Here is a 22,301-nt window from a genome sequence, read left to right as displayed (position 1 = left end):
GATACACTGAAGTTTTTTGTTTAGACATAAATCTACTCGCTTTGAGACCTGTTTCCTTAAAAGCTGCATTTATGGATGAAATTCCCAGACATAAGGGAAGGGGCAAAAGATGCAGCTCAGTGGAGTCCTACTAGAAGACAAAGGAGGAAATAAGGAGCCTCCCAGTGATCTGTGGGATTGGTGTGGAGAAGAAGGGAAGCAGGAGAAGGTAGAGTCATGGAAGTCAGAAAAGGAGAACTAATGCTTCAAAAGGAGAAATGCATTTAATTTTTTATGAAAAACACAAAAGGGTTGTGGATGATGGAAATTATAAACTTATTTTGATGTTGCAAGTAGTAAAATGTTTTTAGACATGTTATTCAGTGGAGTGCAAAGGACAGCTGAAGGGAGTTCAGGCTGAAGTTAGGGACAAATTAAAAGTGTACTTTGTTATTGAACAGTTCATAATGAGCTTAGAGGTGAAAGAAAGTTAGAAAGAAAAGTAGTGTAGTTAGAGAAGCAAGGGGTCAGAGGTAGATTTCCAAACATAGGAGAGACTGGCTGCCCTGCTGTTCCATCAGAGCAAGAGGAGAAAGGTGATGTGAAGTATGGGATGATGTGAGTGAGGCAAGCGGAAAGAGTGGGACAGATGTATTTCCTATCTGTGGTACAAGGAAGAAAGGAGAGCTGTAAGGAGGAGAAAGGGAGTGGGAAGGAAGAATATGAAATGATCATTATGTTTTCTGGCTTTCTCTTGGAATAAATATTTGCATTCTATTGTGGAGAAAGAAATGGATACAAGAGAAAAGGTTTGAGGAGTGAGTCAAAAGTAGGAGGAAAAAAGGCTGAAATTGCAGGTGTGGGTTCAGCTCAACCAGAGGAATGGCACAGCTTAGTAAGCGGCAGGAGAGAGAAAATATGCAATAACCTCATTTCCAGACTGGTTTTCTTTTCCACTGCAAATTGTAAGATAGGCAAGAATAAAGTGAAAGAAATGGATATTTAAGATGAGCATGAGTTGAGGATTAGGAGAGTTGGACGTAGTCATGGGAAGGAGAAGCAAGAACCACCAAGGGTGGAAACAAAAAGGGCAAAAAATATTGTGTCAGTGTGAAAAAAGGTGAGTCCTGGATATCAGAAATAGTGGGATGGGAATAATAAGCTGTGCTGAGCGAGTAAATTGATGCCATTCAGTGTATGTCAGGTCAGTGTTTGGGTCACGTTCTTGGATGAAAGGTTCTTTTGGAAATGATTGGAGATGAGACTTCTGGCAGTTCATCATCTCTGACAATTCTGTACTTAAATCCATAATGTGCCTCTGAGAAAATTCAAAGCCTTTAAGAAGAGCAGCATTTTGGAGAAATTCAGAGAATATTGCCTTTTCTCCAAGGAGAGAGAAGAGTGTGTAGACCATGGCTGTGGCAGCAGAATGCTTCTGTCCTTTGGTGACTGGTCATATCTATCACATTGCATGATTGACATGAAAGTACGTTTGCTGGCTGGTTTTTAGCTCAGTTGTTATGTTCTTTGCAGTGCATCATAAGTAGATAATATGTCTATGTGATCTATCACCTACTGGTGCTGACTTGTGCTTCCTGAGCAGAGGCAAGGCCATGGGATGACATTGTCATGGACTGGGCCCCATCTAATGTTGGACTGTGCAGGGCGGATCTTCAGAGCTTGGGTGCGGAACTGCAGTAAACATCATTGTACGGCTTTTGCTTTTCTGGCGGGACTAAGAAAGCTAGTCTGTCTACATGCTACAGGCATGCATGCTTTATGATACAGCACCTTTTTTTTTCTGAGAAAGCAGGACTTTATGATTTTTGAGGTGTTATGCTGAATGCTGTCATTCATGGTGCAGGCTCCTCAGTGTTTAAAAAATTAATCTCGGGTTTTCACATCTCTTTAGTAGATCTAAACATCTGTATAAGGAAAGAAATAGGAAGAGGAGAATGCTGCGGGAAAGAGTTGTTCGCTCACGCACACAGGATTGAGCTGATCCTGTGACTTGGAAGGTTTTATCCATTACCTTGCTTGCCTTTCCCAAGCAACTTTCTCCCTGTCCCTGTGTGTTACCGATGTTCAGTTATCCCAGAAGCTTATATACATTGTCTTGCAGAGTTACTGAGAAAAGAAAGAAATGGATAAAAGTAATCAGATTTTCTTTTCAGGGTCTCTCAGGGTTTTTTTGTGCACTGTCGTAAAGTTTTGTTGTTCTAATCTGTACTTGTGCTTTTGTTTTGTTTTTGGCTTTTTAGAAGACTTGGAAAACCTTGGGCAAATATACTAAGAAACTGAATGCATGGCAATGGAAAAATATAAGGAGACATGAGACAAAAAATGTTTCAGCTATTGAAATTATGGTGAGCTGTGTGTGTAGCACTTTTAATAGAGTCTTTGTACATTCTGTGCTTGGTGTAAGTTTTATTCAGCTGCTCTCATAACTCACAACACACTGGGTGTGAACATTACCAAGCCTTGTAGATATTTAGATTTTTAAAGAGGTATTGCAGCTTTACATATTTTTGGGTTTCTTGTTCATCAGAAAAAAATTATTCTTGACTGCATTGCTGAAGGAGATGATGCTGCAAGTTTTATTTTGTGGCATTTATTATTGTTTCCAGCTTTTCAAGATATCTGTCACTATCCTGACTGTTTTCCAAGCTCTTTGGCAAATCAAAGCTATTGTAAACCTTTATCGCTTTCCTGGAAGGTAAGAGTTTATCCTGAATGTGAGGTTTTGTGTGGTTTTTTTGTTTGTTTTTATTCCTTGCTAGTAAGTATCTATTTGGAAAAGTTCTAAAGAGATGTGTAACAAGTTCAGATGATGAAACATGTATAAAAGTGGTAGCTTTAAAAAACAGTAAGAAATGGTCTATATCTCAGAGAGCTTACAATGTACTTCGGACAAAGCTGCAAGCCGTGTATGTTTTGAAGACAAAAGTCGGTCTATGACCATTGAAGAATTTCATGCAGGCAGCTGTTTGAAGGAGGCAGAGAATAATTAGCTGATGTGGAGGAGGCATCAAAGCTGATAGTATAGTGCACAGAAAAGTAGTGTACAGAGGAGATTTCTAGTGAAAGGAGTTTATTTGTAAAAATAAACTCTTCCTGTTTTGTTAATATTGTCTTACTGTCTTGGAGCTAATTGTAATTGCCAAACTGCAAAAATAACATAAATATTGAAAGATAAATCTCAATCTTCCTTAACTCTGTTCCCTAAACATGCCCTCTATTCTCCAAATACTTCGACATTATCTTTTGTATTATGTTCTCTTGAATGGTGCTCTGGTTTTGATACCAGGCAAAAAGTGAAGAGAAACTAACACATTGCGTACGCAACATTTGTGGTTCTTTCATACTCCTCCTTCCTCTTCTTCTGTATTAGTTCTTCTATGCCCTTTTGTTTGTATATTACAGGATCAGAAGATAAATGACATGTAAAATTCTAAGCAGTTTTGACTCTTGTTATGGAGTTTCAACCTCAGAGTGAGTCTGTTGTGTCCAATCTCAACTGAAGTTTGAATTTATTTCAGGAGAGCCCCTGGAATGTGGGCTTTTCATGGCAGGTTTCTGATGTACCATGTGCAAGCATAGAGCGCTATGAAAACGATACAAAGGAAAAGTGCTTTTAGAAGCTTGTTTATTCTAGTACTATGAGGTTGTGAGAGACTTTCCCTGTGTTCAAAATCATGTATTAAAGCCACTCTGAGTAATGATCAGGACAGTGTGTGTATATCCAGAGGAAGCGTAATAAATGCGATTCATGCCTCTAGCCCACCTATCTGTGTGAGGAGAAGCAGAGGGAGCGAGTGAATGAGAAGAAATCATGCGACTAAACATATCGACTACTGATAATGTTTGTAGATCACCTTTCGTTGGAAAAAGGCCAAAAGTGTTCCACCAGCTGTGTACAGAAATTAATCCATTTGTCCCTGCCCCCTTTCAGTGACATCTTTGAACTCAAATACGACTGCTGCTGAAAGCCTAATCCTACCTGCGCTGGAATTAAATGAAAGAACACTGAAAGCCTTCTGTGTACTGATAGGGTATAATCCAGTCCTCACTGGAATATGTTTTTGCATAATGATTTAGAAAGGAAAGGAACAGTACCTTATTTCTAGCTTACAAAGAGAACACAGGTGCATAAAATGTATTTTAAAAAAAAAAGAAGGTAAAATGACCAAAACACGTTACCTTTCCCTGTGAGAGGTCATGGCGGGCTTTACTGGCTAGCACTGTGTTTACTGGTTTTGAAAAGATGATGCTCCTAATGGCACCACATTTTGATCATTAAAATTAAGCAGTGATCGTAGACTGCCATCTTTCAAAATATGTTGTTAGGGTTAATCTTTCTACCAAAGAACAGTTACCCAAACCTAGCCTATGAGAATAAGTTAGTTCATTTGATACCAAAATACTACAGTACTATATTTTAGCAAGTTACTACAAATATTAGTATGGTGCTTGTCTATAATTTTTAAATTACTTAAAAGTAGAATTTGATGGTACTGCTCTAAAAGCTAGTTTGCTTGCTCCTTTCCTGTGCAAACATCATGAGCATCATCTTCTTTTCTGCACCTGCTCTGCCAGTGAGGACCATGTGTACTTTACCAGATATGAAAGGATACAATTTTATAACCTATATTTGATTTTTTGTGCCAGTGTGCTTTTTGTTTGTTTGTGGAAATGGTCATCCTAGATACTTCATGTTTTTACTTGTGTTCTTTTTTCATCCAAGATAGGAAGGGAAACTAGCTGGTGATACAGTAATAATTGAAGATTATAACTGGCAATTAATTTTCACTACGTGGGTAGATTTATAACATTAGCAAATCCTCCATGACTAGCCTGCAGCTCTGCCCTTTGTCTGGTAGAACACTGCTTCTAGCCCGAAGCAATCTTTTGTTGTGCCCACTGGATTTTGCTGAAAATAAAATCTACTGTGGCCACCCAGCCTCTCAAGAGGTGAATATACAAGCAAGCATCACAACGCCATAGTGCAAGATAGGCTGGGAGTGGTGAGTTTATTGAATGAAATAAAGTACCTCTTTAAACCACTAAATTGGATAAGTATTACATGATTGCAATGTAATCTTTTTCTCTGCAGTTTTTCTCTTGTAAAATACAGGCACTGAATTCGTACATTCCATCATTCATAGAGCTTATGCAATTGAGGTATACTTTTATGTATAACACATGGAAGCAAAGTTGGTAATGGTCCATTCTGAATTTGTTATGTTAGGAAGAACCTCTGTCTAGAATATAAGTAGGGAAGGAAGAACTACCTTAGAGGGTTGATTATTATTCCCTGTGCAAAACAGTATTGAAGAAGTCTGAAAGTGCATGACTGGGAGAGCAGGAGCGAGATCAGTACTGCTTTTGATACAGCTTTAGTGAAATACTGAATCCCAGTTCTGATGTGCACATCAAGTGTTGAAAAAACTGGAAGGCGTTCAGAAAAATTTACATTAATTTGAGGTCTGGTTAATCAGCTTTAGAATGGAAGATTTAAGAAGCTCAATCTATTTAGTTTATCAACAGACGGTAGAGGCTACTTGATAAGTCTATAAGTACTTAGACAGGGCAAAGGTATCTGACAGTTAGATGGTTCTTTGTCAGCTAGATTAAGGAGATTCTCATGGCTGAAAGCTGAAGCTAGATCAGTTCAGACTAGAAATAAGGCACCGTTTTATAATGATACAATTAAATAGGAACAGCTTAACAAGGGATGTAGTAGACTCCCTGTTTTACAAAATCCTAGCGTAAGACCCAGGTGCTTTCCCAGGAAGGATCCTTTAGCCAACCAGAAAGTTTGGAATAATGTAATGAAAGCTAGAATAATGTAATGAAATTCTGTGGTCTGTTTTAACATAGAAGTTCAGTACAGATCATAAGGAAGATTCTTGTTCTTAATTCCTCTCCTCCCTAAAATTTCATACATTTTAAATGTGGCTGTTGTTAAAGGAGAAGTTCATGTGAAAGATGAGGTGATCAAAGCAAAAAGGACTTTCTAGTGGGATGGGTGAGAAGGGACCATCCTTTAACAACAGGTAAAAGACGAAGTAATAATTTCTATTCTCCCTTTCATATTTTCCCAGTAATCAAAAACACACATATCCCTCTAGTCATCAACTCTAAGCATAACTTAACAATTTACCAACCGAAGTGTTAGCCTTCTCGGAAGCATTGCAGACAGCTTGTGCCTTGTCGCTGTAAGTTCCTGTAACTGATGGCTGAGCCTGAACACCTTCTTTGGCTTTACTTGGTTTGCGAAGCAAAGCAACCTTTGTTAATATGTTTTTCCTGATGCTGCCGTCTTGTCTGTGGATTTATGAGGACATAGCAGGTCAGTCTTTATGGTAAGGTAAGAGGCTCTGCAATTCCTAGTGAATTGTGTGAGAACTCTTTTTGTCCTGGTTTTGCAACAGAAACAGCAGGAATCTTTTGAAGGACATTAGCACTTGCATCATTTTGTTTGCCTCTTCGTTGTAAAATCATCACCAGGCTGAATGTCAGCTTTATTCTTGGTTATGCTCACAGCAAGGCCAATCAATGCTGATTCAAGGTACTGTTCAACTTAGATGAGAGATGTTGTGTATGTGGGGTTAAAGGAAGCACCGTAACCTACTTTCAGTTAAGATGCACTTCAGAGGTTTCCCCAGTGTCAGTGGTCCTGTAACTTCTATGAGCACTGTATGCAGTGTAAGTGGAAGGCAAATGTGCTGCATCTCAAGTTTATAAATTCTCCTCCTGCATCCCCTTATCAGTATTGCTGCCTCTAAAAACTTGTAAAAGAAAGCAACATGAGTTGAAGTTCTAAAAATGATAATATGCAGTATTAGATTTCTTTTTATGAAATGTTAAGTTTTTGGGCCTGTACACCCAACAAAAACTAAAGAATTTCAGGACTGCAGAGTAGGTGGTTTTAGTTGTTTTTGTTTGTGTCTGTTTGGGGTTGGTTGGCTGGTTTCCTGTCCCCTTACCCGCCTCCCCCCAGTTTTTTGTGTGTTTTGTTTTGTTTTGTTTTGTTTTTTTTTTTTTTTTTGGGGGGGGGGAGGTGTATTTTTGTTTGTTTGTTTGTTTGTTTCTCTGCAGTTGGAAAGGCCAAAACAGACTGTGAATTGGAAGATGAGGTTTGCTCCAAATGAGTGTCACCATGTGTTCTGTTCTAGAGCCGTGTGAATTCTCTGTGCATGAGCTCAGGCTGTTTATGGACAGGAATGTACAGGGTCACATGTGTCCTGTGCTACTTTGTACTATAATGGTGCTATGAAGGGGTTCTAAAGGTCCAAGGTGTCTGAATCTTCCTCAGCTCCTTGGTGTTGCCTATGACAAGGTGGCACAGCTTGACAGGTGTCTGATCCATCAGTTCTTAGCTGAGTAGCTACAAAATATCTCAAAGTTCACACTCTGAGTGGCCTTTAGGATGTTAGCTGTGTAGTTAGCTGGACTGAATGGTTGGACTGAGTGTCCCTGTCATGGTCCCCTAACTATGTAGATCCCTCTGTCCACAATTTCACAAATTTTGGATTAGTCCCGGATCTGCTGTTAGGCCGGTATTCTCTGCAGAATACTAACAACCATGCTAAGTTCAAGCAGATGGTTGGTCTACTTAACCATCCCAGTGTCGTTTAATCTGTACCTGCATTCAGGTAAATTGTATTTGAGACTGTGGCAAATACAACAAAAGATGATATTTTCTTTGACATAAGGCACTAAAAAGGGTAATTTCTAACCTGAATGCAGGAATTCTGGAAGGAGACTGGTGCCCTGCAGTGTGGAGAGATTCATCAAAATTGCAGTCAGGTAAAGTTACTCCACCTACATGGTGTAACCAGCCACGGCAGTGGTTTGATGTGCTGTGTATTAGGCAGATCTATCTCACTATTGCTGTCAGACAAAGATCTTTAAAATGTATGGACACTCTATTGTACTGTAAGAAGCTCAAGGCTTCGCCTTCCTATGGGGTAGTGTTCCTCATGGCTGTTATTAAGCTGGAAGTGAACAGCACCAAAGTTCTTATTTGTCATTTGCCTTCTACAGGAACAAGGTACATGTTGAAAAGAGGCATGCTTTAGGTTGTCATGCCACAGTCTCAAAGTCTAAATGGATCAGGATCGTCATCTTCCGAAAGTTGTGCATGCTTCAGGAGAAACAAGTTGCAGAGCTTCAGAGCCTCATATAGCACATGACAGCACCAAACTATTCTGGATATTTCCTTGGCGTTTTGTGTCACTGTCCTAACTATCAAAAGGCAGGGCATCTTGAACCATGTGTTTCCATCTGATGTCTATTGATTACGAAGGAGCCCTTCCTCTCTTCCCACTTCTCTTGCCAAAATGTCAAGGTGTGCTTCTACGGGAGACAAATGACAGCAGTCGCACAGGGAGAATTCCTTTCTTGAATGGCAGCGACATAAAGAAGCCCATTAGCTCTTGTTAAACCATACGTACTTGATAATGGCACATAGGTCAGATTCCAGCTCCTGGGGAGGAGTACTGCCCTCTCAGTACATCTGATTGAACTGAAACTCTGCTTTCTTACTGCTGAGAGCAAGCCACGCTGACCTATCGGGAGGAAAACAATGTTACTTTTAGTATAGTGACTCTTCAGGGTGCTATAGGCAGGATAGGTTCTGTAGTGTGGACTTGGGAATGTGGGAGACGTAAACGCTTCATGCTGATACGGGAGCTTAAGGAGCTCCTGATAGTTGCATCAGGCTAAATTTTAAATTGTATGCTGGCTAAACTATCAGCAAAGTGTAGTACAAATATACATTTGCAGTCTGAGAAAGGTCTAAAGCACGCAAAAAGGTTAGCAAGAACAAGATGAAGGATGGCACTGCAGGACTGCCATATTTGTATGCTGAAAATCTACAGCAGGATTACAGCACATATCCTAAAATATATATATACGTATATTAATATATTTAGAAAATTTTCTGTAATCATGTTTGCTTTTGGGTTTTGAGATTTTTCTTAAGTATCTGGTGATTCCAAATGACTCTTTCAAGGCATCAGTTAAGTTTCCTCAGCTGATGTGACGACTTTTATACAGCGTGCTAGGGTTCTTTTGCCTAAATGAAAGCTGGTTTTAATTTGTGATATGTTGTAGAATGTTTTATGTGACTACTCATGTTTTAGTAATTTGAAAAATTCGAGAAATGAGTACTGTTATTTATCAGTCTCTCTTTTGAATTTATTTTGTTTCGGGTGTCTCTTTTGTAGCAACTGGCTTTAGCTATAAAAAGTGTGCATTATATACTCTTAAGTGGAACTAGTGTTTGGGAGTTGGTCAGTATGTGTCTGTAGTATACAGCCAGTATTTTTAGATGATCTTTGTCCATTGTCAGTATTTTAGGTGGCTGTTTCTCTTGCCTGGGATGCCTTTGTGAAAATTGTCTCGGTGATATTGTAGCAAAAGCAACATTTACAAAAGAGTGAAAGCCTAAACCTTGGGTTGGTATTATATAAGCACAAAACTTCTCAGTGGATACTACTTTGAGACTAGTGCTCAGATAGTGTTCACTGCCAATATCTAATATATTGTCTTTTGCAGGTGTTGGGAACAGTTTGCCCTTGTCTGTATTAGCATCCAGACTGTTTTCTGCCCTGATGAGGTGACCTGTAGTTGACATCTCCTGTCGGTTAGAGATTGCTGATGGGCCTTGGTGTGTAGAGCTCTTCCCCTGTGGCCTGGGGACAGTGAGTCTGGCTGGGCACGTGCCACAATAATTTGGGTTACTGCTTTGTTTCTGCCTGCTTATCACCTACCTCAGGAGTGTAACAGTAAATGAAGGGAAGGGGGGTTCAGAAGAAAGTCAGACCTCTGATGTCCTACTGTAGTGAAATACCTAAAGTCTGCAGATTTATTTCGAAAAAGGCAAAAAAAAGGTGAAGATGATAACTTCCGCGTTTAAAAATTGTAGCCTTGTGTTAAGAATATTGTTGGGTTTGTTTTGGTTTGACTAACATTTCCAGAACCAGTGAACAGTTTTAAGGCTTTATTAACACACTTGTCTAAAGAACTTGGCAGGCTGCTAATAAATTAAGCCCCTCAAGCTTCCTGTGAAGTGTCACAGATGGAGAAACAGAAACATGGGGAGGCCAAGTGACTTGCTCCAAACTCATAAGACAAATCTCCAGTGTGTTACTGGAGTGCTTTGATTAGATGCACCTTCATTTGGAGATTGTATGAGGCTGAGGTGAGGGGGAAAAAAAAATGCTGCATATAATTGTAGCACACAGCATATTTTTCAACAATAACACTTGTATTTACACAGTGTCACTAGTTGTATCTGTACAGATGCTACATCCCCTTTTGTCTCTCCTTGAGCAACCTTGGATATTTTTATGAGGAGCAGAGTAATGAAGGACCAGGTACATAAAGGGGAACTTGAAGACTGAGACCAGCCACAGACTTACACTGCTGCTGGCAAGTTAAGTTTTAATTCTTTTGTTTGAGGAGAAAAACTGCTTTTCTGTCTCTCTCCAGAGTATGTCAGTCTTATTGGCTGTCTTATGGAAGAGATTTTGAACAGCTGATCAGCTTTTTGTTGTTGTTTCTTTTGTTGTGTTTAAAATTTTGCTGTACTTACAGTCAAACAAAGTCAGATATTTAGCAAAATCCAGGTCTCTGTCCAGACAGCACTGGCAAACCTTGCCTTGGAGGGTATTGTTTATACAGGAATATCTGTGGACTGCACTTTACTAACCTGTGCATTGAAGACTTAGATAGCTCTGTATTGTGGGTTTTTTTTTTTCCCTCAGAATTTGCTCTTAGATCCAAGCAGCTGGCAGAGAATCTATTTGATGCTACTGTATATGTTCCATAGCTTGAAGGAGGCTTTCCTTCACTTTAGCGTGTGTCAGTTCATTATTTTCTTTTTATGAGAGCAGACTGACTCAGAGTGCTCCTATGGACTTGGTTCATTCAGAGAGACATTTATCAGCGAGGAACTTGCTGTTGTATATGATATCTTCTTTTACATGTTTTTGGGTTGCGTCTGGCATTTTCTGCCATAGGTTTGCTTTTAATTACAGGGGTTCGGGCAGGAGAAAGGGCACAGAGGGCTAGAGTTGAGAGGAAAATAGCCTGGAGAAGATGGGCAGGGCAGAGGAGCAGGGGGGGATTTTGCACCATGGCAGAGTTTCGGGAGTCTTATCTGCTGAACTTTTGGGGGATGTGTTTTGGCTGGTAGCATGCCCTTTTCCCTAATTTTTTTTAATGTGTAAGTGCTTCAGATGTGCCTAATGGGAACACTATGGGAGCCTGCAAATTGCCAGAATCTGTTTGAAGGAATTGAGAAGTGTGGTAAATGATTAAGTTTTTGTTTGCTCAGAATGTCCCGAGTTTTGATGGCGTCTGGGCTACTGATGGCTTACAGTTCCCTTGGAATGTGTATTCAGCATTCTGCACGGCAAAATAGAGGGCAAAGTTTTCATTAACAGCGAGATAGCTCCCATTATGAATGGTCTCGCTCACCTTACATGTCCAAAAACCTTTCTTAAAAGTTCAGAATGTTGGATATTGTGAAAATGAAAACATTTATTTTTCATTTATGTTTGGAAGTTGTAAAATCTACAAGTCTTCTGAGCGTAATTGAAAGTGACACAGTCAAATCAGTGCGTGTCACTTATAAAGAGATCCTTACATCTTTCTATGCAGATGTCATGATGATAATACAGTAATCCAGTCATTAAAACATAAGTTTAGGCCTTGTTGCTTTTGTTCTCTAACTTTATTAAAGCGAAATACAATTCCAGCATGTGAAATAGCAGTTGACGATAGAACTGGATAAAGTAGTCCTGTATTATTTACATAAATTTTAAAATATTTTTTTGCAAAGAAGAAATATTCACATGGGAGGAATGCTTTAATTTTTTTTTTTTGTATGGTACATCTTTTTGGTGGAATCTTAGCAGGCATTATTTTATTCTCAATTTCATCAGTGGTTTTGCAACAAGTTTGACATTTTGTAATGTTCTGTTTCCACAGAGGAATAAAAGTCCTTGTAAGGTTATTGAAACATGCAGTTGTAAAGCGCTTGTAAATTATCTTGGAATGTAAACAGTGATTGTGAGCTAGCTATGAGTATGTTATTTTAGTAAGAATTGGGGCATGTTTTGACAATTAACTGAGCATGAATTATTACTAGTCATTTTTATTGTATTATAATTTCATGATTGCTCCCTTTTTCTTTCTCTTTTTCCTTTCCCCCCCTTATTTTTTTCTTTATTTATTCCTTTATTCGACTATGGAAGTTGTCATCTGTTAATTTCTGTCAGCTACCCTGTTGATACTGAACCAAAATAAATTAATTGAGAATGGCCAAATGTCCAGCTTCTGAACTGCTAAGTGGCAGATCCTTGCAATGTTCTCATGGCTGTAAAATGTAACTCTTAGATGATACTAAATCTCACCACTTGATGTATGTGCAGTTATAGACTTAAGATTTTTTAATCCAGGGTTGGATCTGAGTTGTGCCCATGTTTTGAAACTGTTACTGTAAATTGAAATTGTTAGTGCATTGTTGTTGGATTTAATAGTCAATGACTTTGGTAGTGTTAGCTATAAAATTCAGTGGGTTCATGAAGTTGAAACTGCTTCCACTTAAGTGACAAAGAAAAAGAATTGTAATTAGCAAGTTCTGATTTGTGTTTATGAAGAGATTAGGATAATACAGTAAGGAAGAAAAGAAATCTCTTTTTTGTTATTCACGAACGTAAGACTATGTTGAGAAAACGTGGTAATATTACAAGATTTTTAGTAGTCAAAATGATGTTGCAAGTATTCTTCAAGTATTGCAAATATAGGTAATGTGTGATAAAGTTATAAAGTAATGTTTCAGACATTGAAGAAACTCATGAAATCAGTAAAGAAATTTCTAGGTAAGGTATGCAGGCCTTAACTCTGTTGTGTAGTCATGCAGTTAACTATGCATCCTAGTAGCTTACTCAAAGTATGCACTTCCACATAATTAGTGATTATTTTTACAGGTTGTGGTGGCCTTTTACATCGCAGAAGCATGTTGTTCTAATCAAAATAAAAAGAGTTCAATTTCATAAACTCCAAAGATTCTTGACTCTTTAATGCTCACAGTTAAGAGACAAGTTTAAAACTGTGGCCATTTGACTGTTTAGGTATCAAATGATGTGCTGCACTTGAACTTGGAGACTTGAAAGAACAAATGCACTTTGAAGTATGAAATTGGTTTAGAAATCACCTGCCTAAGACAGAAGCTTTGAAGCCGCTTTACATTTTAACATTGTAGAAGAAAATGTATTCTGGGTTTAAGAGTTTTCCTTAGGCTGAGACTTTCTATCATGAATGCTTGGAAAAAATAGCTGGACTGTTAAGCATTTCTGCTCTGATAACTACAGAATATCCTTTTTGTTGAAGAGTTGTTGGAAAGACTATTTGGGATAATCTCAAAAACAGGACGGTAATTAATTGTATAGTAATTGGATAGATCATTTACAGAAGCTTCATTAAGAGGAAGTTTATGTTAGCAAGTGGTGTCGTGTGCCATTCAGATACAGAGTTCAACAAGTCACATGTCTGTCCAACAGGAGATTCAGAAGGAAAGTGCACATCACTAACTTGGAGGTTTTGTGACTGATACTCCAAACATGCACTTTACAGATGTATGTGGTCATTCCTTGCACTGTGCTGAGTGGGGTGTTAGTGCATACTGCATTTTTTCTATACTCAGAGGTTTAGGTTCCTTAACTAGGAACTTCACAGCCTCTTTTGGTTAGAATAGCAATTCCGTCTGATGCTATATTCATTTACCCTTCATTAAATCCACACACCACACAATACGTCACCCAAATGCTGCCAAGATCCCCAAGGCAGGTACCTTCCTTCCCCAGGTGTGGAACCGCAGCAGCGCACACAGTGCAGTCCGCATTGAGATTTGGTGCATCCCTCAAAATACGTATGTACCGCTTTCACACTGAAGCAGCTTCAGCTCACACAAGCAACTCCAGAGTTTGCTTCTGATCCTCAATGTAGTTCCACCTGGAGAACAAGCAGACATTTCTCAGTGGACAGGTGTTCGCTCACATGGCTGCTGTCCCATTATTTAGACTATTTTCTGGTTTGGGGTTTTTTCAGAAGCTGAATTTTGTTGAACTCAGTCTTTTGGAAAAGTAGTAATACCAGTGGGTTTTTTCCAGATGAAATGTTGTGATAGGGATTAGCTGTCACTTATTCTATTGTAATTATCACATTAACTGGCAGATGAGGTGTTAAGATATATTAAGATACACGTAATAATGGATATACTTATTTTCTTATATGATGCTTTTCATCAATAAATTTGAAAGTATTTAATTAGGAGTTACAATGTACATAATTTCTCCTGATATACAGGGAAAAGCACTAAGAATTCAATGAATTTGGCTGAAAGTTTTCCCAGTAGGCAATGAAGGAATGCGGGGTTTGACAACTCCTTTGTCTGCTGTCCTGTCTGTTGGGTTGTGCGGTAATTAGTAACAGCCCTCCAAGGACCCAAACTGTTACAGTAAATGGGGTGAGGTTTGCTCCTTGGAATAGTGTGGAGGATATTTTTGTTTAATGGGGTTGGTGAAAAGGTCTCTTAAGTGCTCTCCGTCCATGAATCCTGATGACTTTTTATTGCTTTATGATACTGGAATGTACCTCAAATGCATGAGATGGGGCAGTGCAGTTTTGCTCCTCTATCTCCTTTTTCTTCTGCCTGTTGAAGGCGCTGTCACTGCTGAAGCCAGGTGTGTGCTGGAGAATTGAGAGCATCTCTGAAAAGCCATGTCTTGGACTCTGGTTAGGAAACCTTGTTCCAATCACCCTATAATTAAGTTCATCAAGGAGTACTAGGAGGCACAGCAGACTTGAAGAAAAGCTGAGAAAATGTGCTTTCTAAACAGATTAGGAATCAGTCTTCACCAGAACTGTTATGTTGACTTTTTAAAATTTTTTTTATTTTCTATTTTTTAACTCTTACAGAGCTAGCACAACATTGAATTAGTGGATGAAATGCATTAATAAATGCTTTGCTACACCTAAATCCTTAGAAATAGATGAACATTTGTTTTGCTACATGCAAATCGTCAGAGTACTACAATGCTGGAAGGGAGATTCTTTCTAAGCAAAGTTGACAGGCATCAAGCTGCGGCATAAGAAGTGTTAAGTGGTCCTCTCATGTCAGTGGGCTGTTAGGTGGATGAGATTAATCTGGGAAGCTGGCTGCTGCTGAAAACATCACAAACAAAACAGCTCCAAAGGCAACTGAAGCTTTTCTAAGTTTCTGAGAATGCGAAAATGAAATTGTTGCAGCTTTTTGTTTGTTAAATGGTGAGAATTACATAGGTGTAGGTTAGAATATGACTTGTGCAGTATTCAGTGTCGCAGAAATTGAAGTAGAACAATAACGTGATTGAACTAATAAACTACTTCTTTCTTTCATTAAAAAGAAAGAGCTCAATTAATAGCTTTTATTATATTAGCGTGTGTGCCTTTGAGTGACAATGTGAAACCGATGGTTTGTATTGTGAGTAGGTACTGTGCAGCATAACAAGTACAGAAGATATTTTCTTTTTTTTTTTGACATATACAAATAACATGTGTCTTCCATTGCTTATTCATTACTTTCTTCTGCTGCTTCAGTACTATTACATGGGCAGGTTTCTTTAAACTTGCTCAGTAATTTTTTGAAAGTCTTCAGAACTGTAATATCCTGATATTTCAGAGGGGAAATACGGTTATCTTTGCTCATTCTTTAGTTGGTAAAAGCTCCTCAAGTTTCTTAAGGGATTTTTTGCCTGATGTAGCAACAACAAAGTCATTTTTCTCTCACCTAATTGCAGCAAATCTCTTGAGCATGTCTCAGTAGCAGAGTTTGCCCCTTTATAGGGTGATCGCTTTAACTGCAGAGCTTTATTGTGAGGATTTAAATTGTGGTTGATCCTGTACCTGTGACCAACTATAACTTTGTCAGTAGCACCCCAGAAGAAGGCGGGATTGGGGAGGAAGGGAACACCTCTGAATGTAGTGTGTACGTATTATTTAGGATGTTCATATTGAATATTTGATAAACACTTAGTGGCATATGGACTTGTACTGACCCGAGCCTGTTGTGACCGTGTTCATCTCTAAGTGTTGTGTCTCTCGGAGGTAAGAACGCTCTCTGAGGTGGGCAGCAGGTTCTTGGCATGGACTCAGTCTAGCAAAACTGTGCTTATGTCTCCTGGAACAGGGAAGAGACTACTGTACCAGTACAAAGTGCTGCATTGCCAGACTAGTTTGTCTATATTTAATGTGTTTAACCAGTAGGAGCATATTCCTATCCTGGAAAATGTTTGTGGTGTGTAAGTATACTATATAAATCTCAGTGTAAGAGCTGCTGATGTATGTGTGCTTTTTCAGACAGTAAAAATATTTGACTGGTTGTACTTGCAAAGATAATTATTCCCTTGAGAGCAGAATTCTTAAAACAAGAGCTGTTTTCTGGAGTTGTGTGTTAGCAAAACTGAAGATTGCTCTTCAACCTGCAGGAAATGTTGTCGCCTGTTTCAACTATTTTGTTTAAGTGGCCTTGGGGTAGAGTTTTTGGATGTTCAGGCTTTGGTTAAAATGTTTCTCATTCATATTTCCATGTCCTGTTATCCATTAATGAACTTCTTTTCATATATGTTTCTTTGGCATAAATTCGTCTAACCGTAAAAAAGAAGAAAAAGAAAACGCAGTTTAGCACTGTAAGCAGCACCTCAATCTGCACACCAACAAGAAAGAGAACAAAATCCATTTCATTTGAAATTGTGTGAAGGAAAAAGATGATCTTATTGAAAGTATCTGAAAGTAACTTAAAGGGGAGACGAGTTGCATGAGAGGCAATATTCCTGAAGAAAGGCACTGTTAAAGGTGTAGGACTCAGTACAGAAGAAGTCCAGAGAATTGGCGTAAGAATTATTTGTGTCCTTTTAGACAATACATTAGACAACACATTTTCATTTAATATCCAGCTGTTGATTAAGACAGAGCAGACATCATCTATCTTGGGTTGAGAAGAGGATTTTTAAATTAAAGTATGTTCTTGCCCTTGACTTTTGTTGAAGGGAGAAGTGAAGTAACAAACCAGAAATATCTTTGGTGATGGGCTTGAGGATTGGAAAAAGCCGGGCAATTACTGGAGAAAAAAAGAATAGAAATTCACATATGTGGCTGCATAGAAAGTGCCCTCTTTAGTTTGTTGAGTCAGCTTTTGAATGCTGCAGGTTGTTTTGCTTGTAAAGCGCATATGTGTTGTAGATGTCATGACTAATTAGTTTCAGAGGGTGCTTCTGATTGCTTTGAGATGCAAAGTATTTAGATATTTAGTTGTTTGACTTTCTTTAGCTATGCTTTTGAAGAGCTGACAGACCCAAAAACTGAAATTGGCTACAGAGCAGGTAACAGCAAATTCCCTCATAGTATCTTATGATGCCATTTGCTAAAGATTAGCCCCATTTTTATTAAAGTGTACCAGTGATATCCTGGATCTAGCTGTGATTATGTCTGTTGGCAAGCTTATTCTTAAAAAAATCAGGTGTACTCTACTAGTGTACTGTACTAATGGACAGTACAAATCATTAGTTATTTGCTTTAAAGTAGCAACCTAGTAGTGAAAGATGATACACACCGAACTTGCACTTTTACTAGACATAGCTTTTTGTTAGGTCTGCTGAAAAAACGAGAGTTTTCCTTATTTGTCATAGAGAAATAGTAATTGATTGTAAAACTGTGCAGAACATGTTGGGAGAGGAGGAATTGGATTTGAGTTTTCTCTGAGTTTTCTGATGGCCGAGTTGTGGAGCATGAAGAAATAACTGACTTTCCTCAGCAATAATGGATACTCTGATAGCAGTAAAGGCAGCAAGAACAACACTTGGTGAAATGAGAGCAGGATATGGGTCCACTCCTCCTGCACATGGACAAGCAATAAGATACTTGGTATTGTGTAAAAAGACATAGGTGAGATTAGGGATTTTATTTTTCTCAACGTCTTTTGCTCATTTACTCATCATTTTCCCTGCTAGAAAAATTAGAAGACTATACCCATTACTCATTGTCTGAGAAATATCTCCCTGATCTTTATTATGAAACTTCATTAAACTTTTATTATAATAACAATAATAATCTTGTTATTAAAGAGTTGGGCTAGAATGCTGGGAAAAATTCATTTTTATAGGATTTTTTTTTAACTCTTAACTTACGCTCTTCCTCCAAAAAGCAGGATTCTGTAAAGAATGCATAACAAGTTTTATTTGATGTCAACAAAGAAGAATATTTGCTGCAGTCGTATGTGACACTTGGATATGAAAATGGTCCTTTAAGTATTATTAACACTACTTTAGTAAGTCTTCACGATAGCATCCCAGTTGTCACATACCGCTTCTGAAACATACTGAAAGTTGTCTGATTCATTGCTTGTTCTATAGTCATAGTGATGTCCCGGCCAAAATGAAGGACCCCATTGTGGCTGCGGTGTATGGACAAATAGCAAGAGAATACTGAAAGGCTGCAATCTAAACAGGCAGGGCAGACAAAGGGCATATTATCCTGATTTTAGAGATGGGATACTGAGGCACAGAAAAATCTAATCAGGGTCATGCAAGAATGTTGTTCGGGAGCCAGGAATTGAGCCAGCTCTCCTTCAGCCCAGTCGTACTGCCTTAAACCAGAATCGCTCTTCTGCAGAAGATAATGCAGCTTCGCAGGCTGGCGTGTGAGTGCCAGTTGTGTCTTGCTGAGTGTTTATGAAGAGCACACCAGTTGGAGGATTAAAGTCTGTTTCCTGGCAGTCTGCACAGAAGAAATAAGAGTGAAAGGTTTTTTCAGTCGTGGGATTTTTCTCCTGAGGACTGTTTGACTGCATATTTTTGTTAGCATGCATTGACAAGAAAATAGAAGAAGAAAACGTGCAATCCTTGCAGTATTTTGTTACTAGTACTCCAAATGATGGATTTATTAAAAGAAAGTATTGCAAATTAATAATTGTATTTAAAAGATTTCTGGTTTTTTGTTCCACATTCAGTAGTCCCTAGTATGGCTGTATTCAACATTTCCATAATGAAAATGTCAATAAAGATCAGAGAAGTTATTTTCCTTTCAAACTTCATATTTCAGATCACTTAATATTTGGTAACTTAATACACGGTAATTGAAGCTTTGATCCTAGCAAATGGGGGAAAAGTAAAGAAAAACCACTTTAGTACTCATCCTGACCCACTGTAAAGATTATCTGTACTACAGATGTAATGTTTTTAGTGTCGTTTGCAGATGGGTTATTAATTTATTTAGATTTTGGTTATTTATTTTGACTTGCACAATGGAAAGCTTCAAGTCTTTGCACTAAGTCAAGGTAGAAACCCTACTGGTTTCAAATCAAGTAATAACTTACTTACATCATTAATAAATACTTATTGATTATAGTGAGCCCTTTATATGTGAGATACAACTGTAAAGGTGTTATAAATAAAATGGTCTTCATTACAGATAAAAGGGAAGAAATCTCCTTCTCCATTAGCATTCTTAGCCAAACTCTTGGTGACAAAACTATCAAAAAGTTAGATCTATGGTAGCAGTATTTGAATGGCCCATCTTTCTTGCAAAAGTTTCCATAATTGCCACCAATACCGTGTTTTCACCTTTGGCTCTAGACAGACTAATATATTTGGATTTTCAGGACTCTAATGACTTGCAGAAGTCCCATATGCTTTTTGAAACCCATTAATGTCTTGGGCTCCAACAAGGCTTCTTCACTGCACTTACAAAGGACAGCAGTACCAAGCTGTTGCCCTGTGGCAATTGTCAGCTGTTGTAATGCCAAAGGTGAAAGCTGAGAAGGGGTCCCAGGTACCTGCTACATGGCCTGAGTACTTCTGTTGCTTAGAAACGTAAGAAGTACTGAGGGAAAAAATTAAAAAGACCCCATATCTTTCAACCAGTATTTGAAATCTCCAGATCTTTACTGCATCTGCAGGACCATGTTGTTTCCTTGCCACTTTAGTGTATTTGGCTAGGCATCAGAAAGCTTAACCATCTTATGGCAGAAAATCAAAAGCTGAAAAACTGTTTGTTTGTGAGTTATTGGAGTTCACTCACAGACCTGACGTCTCTTCCTGTGTCAGGATGTGCTCTCCCAGCAAAGCAGTGGCGGAGTCCACCTGCTCTAGAAGTGTCTGAGAAAGTATGTGTGTGGTGCAACCCTCTAGCTGTTGCTAAAGGTCAAACAGCTAATTCAGGAGAGCCATACATCAATCTGAGCTGAAATTTAGTCTCATCACCCATGAAGGATGCTACTTGGGCTGACAAGTCTCATTTGCAGTGAGACTTCTCTTGATATACGTTCAAGGAAGAAAGGATTGTTCTCTTGCTGTATAGTGGTTCATGGAGACTCTAGTCAAGGAGCATGACGTTCACTTTGAATTACGAGGGAAATGAAGATTATTTCATTCTGTTCTTCCTCTTATGCCGACCTGTGGGAAGCTGAGAAATCAGAAGGCTAATGCAGAGACTCATAATCCTCCTGCACGTTTTTTATCCTTTGTACACACACCTGTGTGCAGCCACGCTCACTCTCTGAGGTTTTTGATAGTGATAAATGTGAGCATCTAAGAGAAATCCACTGTTTCTGCAGGGTAAGAAAGTCTCCTGATCAGGACTTCTTTGCCGTGCTCTCCATACTCGGGAGTCTGGGGATGGTTATGCTTTATGTTCTACAAGTGAGATGTCCTGAGTGCTTCTCCACACAGAATGCCTAGTCTGGATCCTTATAAAATATCTTTTAATGTTTCCTTGCCCTCAGTAATTTAATTTTTGCTGTCATTTAATGATACTGTTGCTGTCCTAAAGATTTCCAGGCCTAAGCAAGATTAAATTTGTAGCTGGAGGTGATATCTTTAATTAGTCTAACTGTAGCTGGTAGGGAAAATAGGAACATTTTGGGGCACAAATGTCCTTAAAGCCCAAAAGCCAGATCTAACTGTTTACCTGTTGGTCTAATTGAAGATAGTGTCTACATTTACGTGACTCTCTAGTTTTCTTTGAACGTGAAAGCCTATTTCTTCCTTGTATTTTGCTCACCTTGATTTTTGGGCAAGTTATTTAACTGATGAGTGGAAAGTTTGGCCTTTATTAAAATTTTTCTGTCTTAGGACCTTAATATGCTTAACTAGTATCTATTTTAGTGCATAACAGGATTTTCTTCCGGGTGTTGACTTTATGCATTTTTGTAATAGTAGACTTTGTAAGCAGCTCTCTAGTTCCTGGAATATGTTGTTATATTTAAAATGGGAGGCAACTTAAAATCCAGGTTCATGGGGAGGATGTATCTAATTATTTAGTAGAAATGTAAGAACAGTTATAATTTTGTAGGCAGTAGTTGAATGTTACAAGAGTTGCTACAATTGCCTTCTGTTCTTGTGTTACGATTACATGTATCTAGTTAAAACTAAATATTGTGTAATCGAATGGTGTCCATTTCAATTACAAGCATGGGTTTTATTGTCACCTGCTGAACTGTCTTTTGCTCTTGCCTCTCAGCCTTGTTCCACTCTTCAAATTATTCCATGCGGACTTGCAAGAGAAGGGCCAGTGCAAAGCATGGCCAAGAAATGAATGGCCTGTCTTTCCTCTAGCTGATCCGTTCCAGGACCATCCCCTGTCACCCCATCCCCGGGCTGCAGTGGTCAAATGCAAATGTTCACTGAACTTTATTAATATATGTTAGTAGCTTTAGTGTTTGTATTTGCTCTGCAGTTTGAACTCTGATGATAAAAAATTAAAAAGAAAGTGTTAACTGAAATTCTTATAACCATCCAAACAGACCTTCATGGTATACAACCCTCTCTTAATGTGCTCTGTTTTTTCAGTAGTATTACCTACACCCTTCGCATCAGAAATTAGGAGGCTCTTTAACTGAAGGACAGGCAGGAAAGCCAGTGTGCTCAGGAATTGAAAAGGTAAACATTGACCTGTTTGGTTACATTGCACAAAATAAGTGAGAAGTAAAGTGGTGAAGTGGGAATGTGGTTTTAAAGATTCATTCCATAATCTGAAGTATTAGAACACAAAGAATGATGTAAAAGGAGATTATACGCTTCTGAATGTTTTTATATGGTACAAATTAATATTTTTTTTTTAATTTCTATCTTTAACTAAGGGACAAGTAGTTTTATTTTTATAAAGCTTTTGGAGCCAAGTATTTTGAACATTGCACAGATACCTCTGTGAGAGATTTCAGCACGAGCTGGAGATGCACAGCTGCTCCACGGTAATTTAAGTGGTCTTGGTCC

General features: G+C 38.5%; 1 protein-coding gene across 4 annotated transcripts in view; it reads left to right on the top strand.

Annotated features, from left to right (window-relative positions):
- Positions 1-22,301, top strand: part of ATXN7L1 (ataxin 7 like 1) — a 115,514-nt gene that overhangs the window by 9,737 nt on the left and 83,476 nt on the right. Inside the window, exon 1 of one of the 4 annotated variants that reach the window (XM_082068770.1) lies at positions 2,326-2,345. The exons of the other annotated variants lie outside the window; for them this stretch is intronic. The gene's annotated coding sequence lies outside the window, so the exon portion shown is untranslated. Of the gene's footprint in view, positions 1-2,325; positions 2,346-22,301 lie in introns of those variants that run through there. 4 annotated transcript variants of the gene reach the window in all.

This window comes from Streptopelia decaocto, assembly GCF_964273445.1.
Source record: "Streptopelia decaocto genome assembly, chromosome: 1".
Taxonomy (NCBI): Eukaryota; Metazoa; Chordata; class Aves; order Columbiformes; family Columbidae; genus Streptopelia; species Streptopelia decaocto.
This window is presented reverse-complemented; position numbering and strand designations above follow the sequence as displayed.